The sequence below is a fragment of the Pagrus major genome, chromosome 4 (genome assembly GCF_040436345.1).
Source record: "Pagrus major chromosome 4, Pma_NU_1.0".
NCBI lineage: Eukaryota > Metazoa > Chordata > Actinopteri > Spariformes > Sparidae > Pagrus > Pagrus major.
Window position 1 is genome coordinate 13,759,437 of NC_133218.1, and position 13,625 is coordinate 13,773,061.

Consider the following 13,625-nt stretch of genomic DNA (forward strand, 5'->3'; position numbering starts at 1 on the left):
GAATAACAGATCACCATTGTGACCAATTATGTGTTGATATAATAAGAGGCTTCAGATAAATAAGGACTTCTTTAAATAATCTCCTAAGTGTTTTTATTAGCTTTGGTTTATCATATTTTGACTCAAGCGATAAAAGCTTGAACTTATTGAAGGTGTGTTCAGACCTCTGAGCGATTAACACCTTTGTCTTTTGTTTCCTTATCATGAGCAGTCATCTTCAACAATAGTAAGACTCAACAGTGACTCAACATGAATGGAATAAAGAGATTACTTCAATTCACCTGGGTTCATTACAGATCCATTAGCATTGTTTTACCATCCACCCAAATGAGATTATGTGGCAGAAGTGGGTCTGCTGTATGCTGCCAAGCTGTGGGTGTAGCTGCCGTGACGTAGCAGCGCAAAACAGCAATTGTTTTCAGTCATGCTTTTTGAATCCTATTGTTCTCTATATCACCCCCACAACAAAGTCTCATAATAATGGCTCACGTATACATATATGCATGATACACCAACTAACTGCACGTCTGACATGCAGTTAGTTGGTGTATCATGTAAAGAAAGTTAGAAATATTATCTGGTATCACTGAAATATGAAAATAAAAGAAAGCACTAGTTCACATACCGGTGGGTTTTTAATGACTTTACAGTGAGTTTCTATAGTTGGATTTCTTTACGTAATTTCTGATGTCACCATAATATATAAAGGTACTTCTAGTAAGTAACATTTTTGTGTAGATTCTGGCCCCATGGACAAAAGAAGTCAAGTCTGTGGTGCTTATGCTTAAAGTCTAAAGAAAGACACAAATTATTTTCAATACAGATTTTCTTAATTTAACACGGCTGTTTGCAGGATGCAGAACGATGAGATAATGTATCTTTTTGCGGCTATGTAGGATTAATAACTGTAATATGATGTTGATGAGTAAACTCTGTTTTAGTGCCACACCACCAGACTACAGGGCAGCTTCTTCCCTCTGGATGTGAGACTCCTCAGTTCATCCTCTGTACCATGAAGAAAAGTTTACATTTTATGGCAAATCCAACCCAGACAATTCAGAATCCTACCCTGTGACGTGCATTAATGATAACTATAATAACTATATAGAAATAGCCTATCTTCTCGCTGATGGTCTTGTAGTGTGTTAGTCAAATATTCCTATGATATTCTCTGTCATCATTATTGTTTTGGTATCTTGTGATCTTATCCATTTATCTTAGTTTTCATTTTTCATAAATCCTGTTGAAGCTAAGTTAGTTTATGACCTTATTTTCTTATCTCAGCTAATGTATGTGTAAAATATTGAGTCCCGATGGCATATATATACAATCCATATATACAATCCATATATATGATCCATATATACAATCCATGTATACGATCCATGTATACGATCCATGTAACAGGGAAAATAGGCGTCATTTTCATGCCACACCCAGATCATCGTCAGCACACCTGCGCCCTTTTGTTCCTTTTCAACCCTCATTATTGGTCATGATGACACTTATAACCTTTACCAACCTTATACTAACCCTTTTAGATAATATAGGCTGAAAACATTATATTTAATGTAAAACTCTATGAACAGATAATCTTTAGAGCCTTGGCAGTATAATAATTGGATTAAGTTGTGTTAAATTTAAATGTCATTTGGTCGTCAGTCATGTTGAGCATACTGAACTCAGCATCCTGTCAGTCTACTGAGATGAGAGGAGGGACCAAGTGAATGTAAGTCTAACTTTTTGTTACTGCAGACTGTCCAATGAAACCAAAAATAGCCCAAATTATCACAAACAAATTTTACCTGCCCAATTATAAAAGTAGCCCAGCCCAATGAAGACATACTGTATATAATCCTTTGACCTGTTTGAAAACTCAAAAATCATCACATGTGCAGATGCACTGAACATTTTGCAATTCTTATTTTTAAGTGTGAAATTTCCATTCTTGATCTATGCAATATTTTTACATTAGTCCTTTGAGATGTATGTTGTCTTATACAGGCTAGTATTTATGATGGTAGCACAAAAAACCCAAAGGGAACATGGCAGCTTTGGTGCTGAATAGTATGTAATATGAATAAGTTGCACAATATTTCGATATTCTGAGTCAACCTGAAATGTGACAACAATGGGTCAACGTGTGTTTGGACAGCATTCACCTCCTTTAACTAACAGTGATAACTTGGCAGTTCTGGCCCAATCACAATAACCCAGCACCTGTGGTTTGAGCTGCATTATTTTGAAGAAATCTGACAGCAAATATTGGATAAGATGATGCCATGCCTGAATCATGTGTACATATAAAAAGCTCAATGGGAACTCCCATCTATATCACCTAGAGTTATCGCTTATGATCAAAATGTTAAGGCGTTTCAGTTGTAGTTTGGCTTACTAATGGACAATACCAGAATAGTCTTCACGCATGTAAGCTTTAATTTTACTTTCATGTTATTTTATAAGCTGATTATAACTGTGCTATTAGCTAGAGTACCAGAGTACCTAGTCGTTTGAAACATGTTGATGGGCGTTGCAGCTGGTTTCCCAAGATGGTCCAAAGTTTTCCTATAATATACAATTGTGCAATAGAATACCCACTCACAGCAATTTCAGCATTAATACATGTTATTATTATTCAGTTTAGGTGCTGACAGCACTCGATTAATGTTAGGTAAGGATTGTGGTCTGTGATTTATACAGACAGTCCACAGTGACTTGAGACATGAGGCACAGTGTTTATTTTATTCATTATCAACACAAGCCAACCTATCTTTAACCTGAACCATAATCCTGTTGTTGCCTAAACCGAACCACATGTGGAATTCAGGATGTGAAGCCCTGTCTTCAGTGTTTCTCCTGTATTTCATATTATTGACCCAGCTCGACCACCATCTTCACTTTGATCAGTCGATAAAATGAAATCCAGACAGCAAGTTTTCTTTAAAGATATATTTTGCAATACAAATGAGTTGACAGAGGTAACAAGCGTATTCAGCTGATTTTATTCAGCAGCTCCATGAGAAGCTCATGTGTCCTGACACATTGTTCTGCCCCCTTTAAAACAAATCAAAGGTCCATTTCTAAAACATTAGCTGTTGAATTTTGAAAGTCAGAATTCATAAACGATGGTCACCTGACCTCAGTGTGTTCCAGGTGGGCTCCATTGACTTAGAGAGAGAATATAATGAAATGTAACTCTTCTGCTCTTCAGTTTTTTACATATTACATGTCTGGTATAATACACATTTTCTCTGATAAGATTATCTCACATGAAACTAGCTACTACAACAGTCAGTATTACAGTAATGCGATCATCAGGCCAGCAGAACTGAAAACAGCCTGTTTTCATCTATGACAGCTGTTCTTGGACATCAGTGTTATGATACCATATGATATGATATCCTCATAACCGTCTGAGAGTTCACTCCTCCCAGAGTTAATGGCTGCTCCTCTCCCTCTCAGGACTCCTGAAAGTGCACATGCTTCCTCTGATATGAAAACAGTCATTAATCACAGTTAACTGGTTTCCTCTATTGTTCAGTGCTGTCAGCTGTGTGTTAGCAACACAATACAACCGGTCAACATTGGCAAAGTTTCAGTAGTAGTGACGTCTTAACGTAGCCTGTTAGTTGCTAGTCAGTGCTTAAAGAATGACTGCCTGACACTCATGGGAAAATGCATTGTAATTATTTATTGTAATTCAATTATTGTTGTTATAATCCTCTTCATTTCTGTTCATTCTCTCTGACTTTCCTGTCCTGTCTGTAGCACTCAGTCCAAAAGCAAGTCCACTGGTTCCAACTGAGGACGTCTTTAAAAACAGCTTACAAATGTGAAGTTCACATCCCTCAAGCAGGAAACAGTGCTACTGGAGTTGGACTTGGAGATTAAGAGACTCCTTTCAGCAACAGATTAACAGGTGTTTGGTGCTCTAGTGAGTGTCTGGGGCAGCAGGACAGAATCAAAATAAACCTGTGTGAGTTCATAGTTAATATGGAATATGTCCATAAGTGCAATTATTCTCTTTGCTGCCCAGAATAAACGTAAAGTTGCCCCATATGACACTCTACAATGAAATGAGAGCATGGCTATACAAAGAAGTAGAGTGTGACCTGTCTGTGTGGATGAATGTACGGCTCAACTGTCAGAAAAACTTTCCTACTAATATGTTCTAAAACAGAAGGAGGAGGAGGAGGACAGTGTAAGTGATGATGAGACATACTGCTGTAAAAGCATGTTTATGACAATGAGATGTAGAAACCGCAATTCAAACAAACTGTTTCATGAACTGTCAAACTGTTCATGAAACACTGTCGGCTCTTGGTGCTCTGTTGCTCCATCTTCTATGGGGACTCCCTCAAAGCTTGGCATTTTACCCAGATGGCCGTGGTTTTGCAGGATGTAGCAGTGCACATATGAGTGCAGGCTTCAGCTCCATGACTGTCTGAGCGTCTCTTAGTGCACAGGTTTTTCATTCATTTGTGTATTTGACCTCATTTATGTGCATGGACGGTGAGCTTCTGCCAGTTTGGATGGTTTAATGAGAAGATTTCTGCTGGGAAACCTTTTGGAATGACAGGCCTCAATTACAGAGGAAACCTTTGTTTGAATGTGCGTGTGACCTTCATGTAGGTGACCAGAGTTTGTGTCCTGTGAAGGTTTTGTTCAATGACTTTTTACTGACTTAGTGAATTTATTATTTTTTAGGTATCTATTTAAATTAATATTTCCACTTTCAGTCGCAAGTTTGGTTAAGTTTAAACAATAAAACTATTTGGTTACTTTTTGGTGATAAAAGTACTCTACCCAACGCAAGCTATCAACCCTGTGTGACGCAGGACGTAAGGTGCCATCCCAGGGCGAAGTACTGCATTTAGGTGTTAAGGTGTATGGTTTAAGTAAAGTATTATCCCTCACCAAACAAATCAGTCTGGAGCCGCAAAACATATTTGTGTCTTATAATGAAGGTAACGCAGCCTAGACAGTCTAAATTGGCCTATCAAGATTATTAATAGGCCTAAATGAGCATTCATTTATATTTTCACATCATTTGGTAACTCTGCAGTGGGCTACTGATGCTTACAGTATAAGGTACTTGAACTTTACATTTCCAGTTAAATGATGCCATGTGTTGGTGCATTTATGAAATAAAAGAGGTAGCCCACAATAAATAGAAATAGAGTAGAAATACAGAACTATGCAGACCTACTTAAGTCCTCCCTGTTAGTGAAAATAAGTTACTAACTGACTAATTACTATTTGCAAACTAAAAGCTGAGCTAACTAAAAGACACCATATTATGTTAAGCATGTATCACTTTCAGCTGATTATTAAATAAAATATTTGGTGCTACATCCTACTTGAGACTTCAAGACATGAGGAGGAGGGAGAGGGGTGGACTCATGTTCACTGTGTAGTACGTTCAGTTAATGTGAGTGTTTGTGTCGGCTGTTTGTAACAGCTTGAACTGATATTGTTGTTGTTTCTGTTTGTGTTTCTAATTTAATCTGGTTTGCTTGTATTTGTTAGCTTGTTGGCTCTGTTCATGTTTAACATCATAGAAAATGACGGCCCCTCGCAAGTGATTCCCCGATTATTACATAAAGTGTGTGTGTGTGTGTGTGTGTGCGCACACGCTTGCCTTACATTTTAGCCAATGCATTTAATATCAATCCTGATAATATCATTCATTTGACTGCAGTCCAAGACCAATGTTATTGAATAATTTCAGCTAACGTTAGCATCCTGAATGAGCTGTGCTGCTGTCATGACCTCACTCCTCCTGCCAACACATGACCTGAATCAATGATGGAGTGTATTTCTGCACATTCACTCAACTGAGCTGACTAAAGAATGGATTTTTTCAGGAAGTGATCCGGTTCCATTCATTCACACAACAAACACATAAACACGAACACTAAACAGCTACATGCTAGCCAATTACTCAGCGAAGCTAAATGTCACTGTTTTACACAGGAAACAGTTGAGTAATTAAATCTATAAGAACGTGTCATATTTTCTTAAAAGTGAGTGTGTTAAACAATTTGACTCCAGAAACACGGCTACCTCTTCAAGTGTAACTCTGGACTTAAATATCTTTTACATTACTCACAAAATAGGAAGCTTATATGACAGAAACTTCTCATGCTTGACTAATAAGATTAAGACAGACTATAACAGGTGGAAGACAATCTGTATATCTCTGACAGGCAGAGTGAAGTGTATTAAGATGAATGTTTTGCCTCGGTTTTTATATTTATTTCAATGTCTCCCAGTGTTTTCACTATCTTATAATAAGCAACCGAGAGTAAGTAAACCAATACTACAGAGACACCAGTCTCAGTGTGGACTGTCACTTCCTAATTTGAGATATTACTGTTGGGCTGCAAACATAAAATAGAAAACAGACAATAATGTATAATATATAATATATAGAATTAAATGTCCTTAGCTGAGTTGGTGTCTCAGTGAAGCTTGATCTTGTCCCTCTTCATCACTCCTTGCATTAGTAACCTCTAAATGACTGTTCTCTCCAGGGAAATATTCATCTAAGCCCATAGTGATCACAACATTAAAGATGTTGGCACAGTTTTATAGGAGATTTGGTTTCACAGCTTTATCTACATTAGCCTCTCTCCATAATACTCACCTCTTTCTTCCACCCAAGCTGGATTTGTCTTAGTCTTAGAAATAGTATCTCCAACATTGGTCAATGATATGTTGGTGGTGTTTTAGGGATCTCCAGGGAGATATTTTAAATATAAAATCCCTCAATCTCATTTGTTCTGTTATTTCCAGGTGCCACATTGTGCTAAATCTGTCAACCCTGATTTTCCATACTCACCACCATGCTCAGGATATGAGGAAATACTAAATATCCCCCAAAATCAAAAGGGTTAATGTCCCAAATATACCTACTTATAATCTCAATAGCTGAAACTGCCATTACCAAACTCAAAGCTGATTGGGAAAAAGTACGTAATTTTAAACATACCAGATTTATTTTGGAGTCAAGCTGTAATTAGGGTGAATAAAAGTTCATCATTTGTCAGATCAGTCTATTACAGTTTAAGGTATTACATCTATACACTACTCTAACTCCAAACTCTGAAAAAAATCTGTATGTTGCATGATTGTGCTTTCCTTGCTTCTTTGAGAATAAACATAATATGATAAAAAAAAAGAATGTATCATATTTTATAAGCTGATAAACTTTGTATATAAAACCTTCACAGGAGTCATTCAGAGCAGTAACACCAGCTGTCAGATAAACTGACAAATCTGAATTTTGTGTGTTCTGGAAACACTCCATTACTTCAGTATAATATCTGAGTAAATGAATTAGTTACTTAAACTACTATTACTCACAGTAATATAAACATTTGGTTCAACCCTCTGGTGGGAGTTGTCCCTTTGCTCTAGTTGCAGTATGAGTAACAGTTTCCATCTGAGATTAAACACATGAGTTCACTTCAGGACGTGTGACATCTCAGTGCTGAGCAGCTTCACATTTTAATACTTTTTGCCAAACATAAAATTGTACTTGATGTTTTTCAACTGGACAGAACAGGATCCTTGTTCTATAACATATAAACAGTAAAAGAGATGTTTGTAATCCGCCCCACCGACCCAGTTCAACCTACCGGTGATTATCTGTCCACAGCACGCAAAAGCCACAGGTCTGGTTGAATTTGGCATGCGAGAGAGATAAGCATGATGTGTAAGTGTACGAGCTGTTATCAGTGTGCATCAGATTAGACTGATAGCTCTGGGCGATGCTGGGTGCTGCTGTTTGTCTTGCAGGAGTGGTGCTAGACGGGGAGAAACCAGAGGAGCAGAGAGCCGGAGGGAAATCTGATCTGAAAGAAAAGGTAGGAAAAGTCATAGACGGAAGTAAAACAACACCAGTCCAATACACGCAGGAATATTGTTCATATTGGATGATTTTGCTATACACAGTTTACATAAAACTGTCAATATTTAGTTCTGGTGTATGAAATAGTGGGACTTTTTTGTAGTACAGTGGAAACTAAAGTTATGAAGGTGGATGGGTGTAAGATTAATTGTTGACAGAGGCTCATGGATTACCTCAAGTGTCATACTCACATTAACAGGCTTTCTTTAGCATTTAACAACAATTCTATGTGAAAAATGTTTTGTGCCTTAACCGTCACCATGGTGTATTATTGTTATTATTTTTTACACTAATTTTGTAGGAATAAACAATTGAAGCACATTGGCTGAGAATGCTGACAAATGTTGTCCCTGAACATAGATTTGTCCAACTTTAGTGTTTTATTTTGTGTTTTACATTAGCTTAGCTGCTACAGAAACAGGTTATTGATTTATAATGTCACAAATGTAACTGTTAGCTGCCTAAATCAGCCGGGTAAAAACTTGCTTCAGTCAGGCCTTCAGTACTTCTACGACAGTGTGCAAGTTATGAATTAATGATAAAAAGAAAGTGGCTGTACAAAAAGAACTTTAAGTATTTACTCAAGTACTGATTACATGTACAATGTGAAAGTACAAATTTGAGGTATTCGTACCTTACTTGAGTCTTTTCATGCCACTTTCTCCTTCTATTCCAAAACATTTTACGTCACTACATTTATCTGACAGCTTTAGTTACTAGTTACTTTACAAATATTGTTTTTAGGCTACAAAACATACAAAGAGCTCATAAAATATTTTATTATAAAGGAAACTACCCAACAGTATGCACATGCTAAAATGACTATGTTCGGACCCACAGATGAAGTCGTTCATTGTGGATTTCAAAATGGACTCTGGACTGAACTCAGTTCTCCAGAATCCCCCATTGTTCACACCCAGGTGCAAAGACTGCCAAGAGACCCAGCTTTATTGGGCTTCGCGGGCTGTCATAGTAGATGTTACTTAGATTATGTGTTTTCATTTTGTGTTAAATAAAAGACTTTTGAACCTTCATGCTGTCTATTTCATATTGTACAAGAGTGAATGTTGCCAACATTGTTGTCAAGATCTCCAAAATCCTTCGACCATTACAGCTTTTATGGTAATATTGGTTGAAGTTATTTTTTAATCAGAGTTACAAACTGACAGTTTAGTACCTTTTTATGAGACTGAATTATTGAATTGGCCCTTTTCCCTTCTTTAAGGGTGGTGCTCCCGAGGTGATCTAATGTAAATTGGATCTTATTATTTATCATAATTAATGATTATCAGTAATAATTATTATTGATAGCCAAATTTAACGCAAATTCCCTATTAAATCTGGGGTTGATAAGATGGAAAAACCGTCAAGCCCAGGCTAGATTTTGAAACGTCCAGCCAGTAAACTCTGCCCCCTGCACTCAGGCCTCTCTCCAAAGCCACTTCCCCCAAACCATGAACGCGCACTGTCCAACTGCTGAATACCACCGTCAGAGTCCGAGTCCTCACGAGCGGTGGGAAGACGAGTGTATCAGTGCATCGTTTTCATCACAACATCTAACAACAAGTAGCTACCTCATGTCTCATTGACCTGCAAGTAAACACCTAATATTATCAAATTGAACGTCAACAACCAACATAGCCATTGTTAGTACTGATAGCTGTCAAGCTAGCTTTGTTAGCATTCAGAAATTACTTTGAAAGTGTATTTTGTTGTTGTAAGTTATTGCTGGTTAGCTAGCAGCAGCTGGCTATGATAACATTAGATAGGGCAAATGGTATAACTTAACCTGTGTTTCAAACCTCGCGGAGTGGAGGGTTCATGTAGTAGAGTGAGTTCATTGGCCAGCAGCTCCTTCTTGGATAAATACAGGACACTGCGTGTCTGATTCTGGGAGATGTTGGGGAGGGTGTTTCTCACTTATGGTTCAGGTACATTCACCTTATATATTTGTTTTTGTAGGTTTTTTTCTTCTTTTACAAGGCTACTACTTTACTTTACTTGCTATGTTCGTGCTCAATTGGCTCACACAATAGAGTGAGACTAGGGGGCAAAGATGTTACAATAGTTTCATGGGATGTAAAAGGGCTGAGTCACTTCGTCAGAAGAGACAAAGTCTTCAGACATCTTAAATCTCTTTCTGCAGACGTGGTTCTCCTGCAGGAAAAACAAATCAAAGCAACTGAGCAACGTAGACTTAGGTGCATCACAGGTTTATCAATCGGCATTCACCTCAAAAGCCTATGGTGTCACCGTACTTTTTAAGGAAAAACATTCTGTTTCAACTCACCTCCATTTCCACAGATCCTTATGGCAGGTACATTTTGATCTCTGGTGTAATTAGTTAATTTCTGTTAACCATACTCAATATCTACGGCCAAAACGTAGATGAGCCAAATTTCTTTAGGAAAGTTTTTAACTCACTTCCAGATGCTAATGACTTAAACATAATAATTGGTGGTGATTTAAATTACTATTAAGATTTAAGCAATTTGATTAAATCCAGGAACTTAGTGGACATATGGTGGGTCCAGCACCCCACTGACAGGAATTACCCCTTTTATTCACATGTTCACAAATCATTTAGGCAAGGCAAGGCAAATTTATTTGTATATAACAATTCAGACACAAGGCAACTCAAAGTGCTTTACAGGCACATCAAAATTACATTAAAAGAAATTAAAAATTGCATTTAAAATACATTAAAAACAAGTAGGAAGACATCAAGAAACAAAACATTAAAACAAGTTAAGAAATAGGAAAATAAGCTAAAGTAGAATAGGTTTAAAAGAGACAAGTCTAAAGAATAACAGTCATAGTGCAGTTCAAAGCCTTTAAATTGCTTCAGTGAAAGGCAGTGGCAAACAGAAACGTTCAGCCTTGATTTAAAAGAGGTGAGAGTTGGAGCAGACCTGCAGTTTTCTGGGAGTTTGTTCCAGATATGTGGTTCATAATAACTGAACATGTTTAGTTTTGACTGTAGGGACTGAAAGCAGACCTGTACCTGACAACCTCAGAGGTCTGGATGGTTCAGAATGTAGCAGCAGATCAGAAACCAGTCGGTGCTTTATAAACCAACAGCAGGATTTTGAAATCTATTCTTTGACTGACAGGAAGCCAGCGTAAAGATGAAAGAACTGGAGTGATGTGATCTACTTTTTTGGTTCTTGTTAGGACTCAAGCAGCAGTGTTCTGAATCAATTGCAGCTGTCTAATGGATTTTTTAGAGAGTCCTGTAAAGACACCGTTACAGTAGTCGAGTCTGCTAAAGATAAATGCATGGATAAGTTTTTCCAAATCCTGCTGAGACATAAGTCCTTTTACCCTGGATATATTCTTAAGGTGATAGTAGGCTGACTTTTAATTGTCTTAGTGTGGCTGTTGAAATTCAGGTCTGAGTCCATGATTACACTGAGGTTTGTAGCTTGGTTTGTAGTTTTCAACATTACAGATTGAAGCTGTTAGTCGTTCTTCCTTGGCTCCAAAAACAATTATTTCAGTCTTATCTTTGTTTAACTGAAGAAAACTCTGACACATCCAATCATTGATTTGTTCAATGCATCTACTCAGCGTTTGTATGGGATTATAGTCCCCTGGTGAGATGGTTATGTAAATTTGTGTGTCATCTGCATAACTGTGGTAACATATTTTGTTGTTTTCCATTATCTGAGCTAGAGGAAGTATGTACATGTTGAATAGTAGAGGCCCCAGAATGGAGCCTTGGGGTACTCCGCTTGTCATTTTCATCCGCTCAGATGTGTAATTACCAATAGACACAAAGTACTCTCTGTCATATAGATAGGATTTAAACCAATTTAGTGCTTTACCAGAGAGTCTCACCCAGTTTTCCAGTCAGTCCAGTAGTATTTTGTGGTCAACCGTGTCACACGCAGCACTGAGATCCAGCAATACTAAGACTGAAATTTTGCCACTGTCTGTGTTTCAATGAATGTCATTGAGGACCTTGACTAGAGCAGTCTCAGTGCTGTGATGTGGTCGAAATCCTGATAGGAAGACATCAAAACAGCCATTTATTATTAAGTAATTGTTCAGCTATTGAAAAACAGCTTTTATAATGGTTTTACTTAAAATTGTGAGGTGTGATATGGGCCTATAATTATTCATTACTGATGTGTCTGGATTGTTCTTCTTCAGGAGTGGTTTAATGACTGCAGTTTTCATGGCTTGGGGGAAGACACCTGAGAGAAGAGACATGATGACAATCTGTAGCAGATCTGGAGTCATGCAGTCGGAAACCTTTTTTAAGAACCCTGCTGGTAAAATATCAAGGCAGCAGGAGGAAGATTTCAAACATTGTATTATCTCTTGCAGGTTTTTGTCATTGATTGGATCAAATTGTGTAATGGTATTAGAGTTGGTTTTAGGTGGACACATGGACAACACACCTCCTGTACCTGGTACGGTGGCACTGACCGCTATAAGCAGAATAGACTACTTTCTGGTGACACATCAAATTTGGTCAACCTCCTAACTGACCCTGAGGAGATAAACAGCAGATTCAGAGAGTTTTACAGTGAACTCTGATTGATGATTTCTTTGACTCCCTCATGCCAGGAGGACCTAGACTCTGATTTTACATCGGAGAAGATAATCTCTGCTATTAAGTCCTTTCCACCTGGCAAGGCCCCTGGGAAGGACCTGTTCGGCTGTGAATTCTATAAGAAATTCTGCAATCTCTCAAGCTCTGAAAGGGACAAAGCCTTGCCCAAAACACTGTACAAAGCTAACACCCCCCCCTTTATTAAAGAAAGATAAGGAGGCAATGCATCCGACTAGCTACAGACCTATTGCACTCCAGAGTTATGATAGAAAGATAAGTACAAAAATGTTGGCTAACTGGTTAAATAAGCACTTGCCATCCATCATTCACCTCAATCCAACAGGGTTTATCCCAGGCAGGTTTTCTTTTTCCAATGCCAGATGCCTCCTTAATAATATCTACCCCAACCATGGGAAAGTCAGCGGTGCGGGGATTTTATCCCTCGACGCACAGAAGACCTTTGACCGAGCTGAGTGGTCCTACAGGTTTGAGTCGTTATACAGGTTTGGATTCTGCAAATCATTTACATCCTGGGTAAAACTCATATATGCTAGCCCAATTTGTTCTATTTTAACTAATGGTGACAAGTCAACCATATTCCCTTAAATTAAAATGGTTTCCCTCTGTAGTGGCAAATGAGAAACTGGGTCATGATCATGCATGATTAGATTTTGGAATATCCCTTGCAGTCCCAACTGTGCTCTAATTGAGCTTGAGGCTGATAAAAGACCAATGTTTGATGCACCATTTTATAATGACAATGTTGAAATAAATGAGCAACAGGTGCTGCCACAGCTCACCCAAGGCCACAGAAGGGGCCTGAGTAAGACATTTGTAGGTTCTTAAGAGCACATCCAAGAGTGAGAATAATAAGTGACAAACCCAGGATGATCATAAAGGTAAAAGGATGGTCCAGAGGGGCGTGGGGACCCTGGACCACGGGTATAAAATGGGGAGAATCAGTGAGAGATCTCAGTTGCCCCAGGGTAGCTCACGGATGTATATTTTCTGTTTTGGGGAATAAACACCTTTTGGACTGAGGACCTGCTGCTTTGCCTTCGATTTTTTGGACTTCAACCTTGAGCGGACTTTCAGAGTCAGATAGTGCATTAATTGGAAAGATAAGAAAAGTAGTCTCCCATTCTCCCA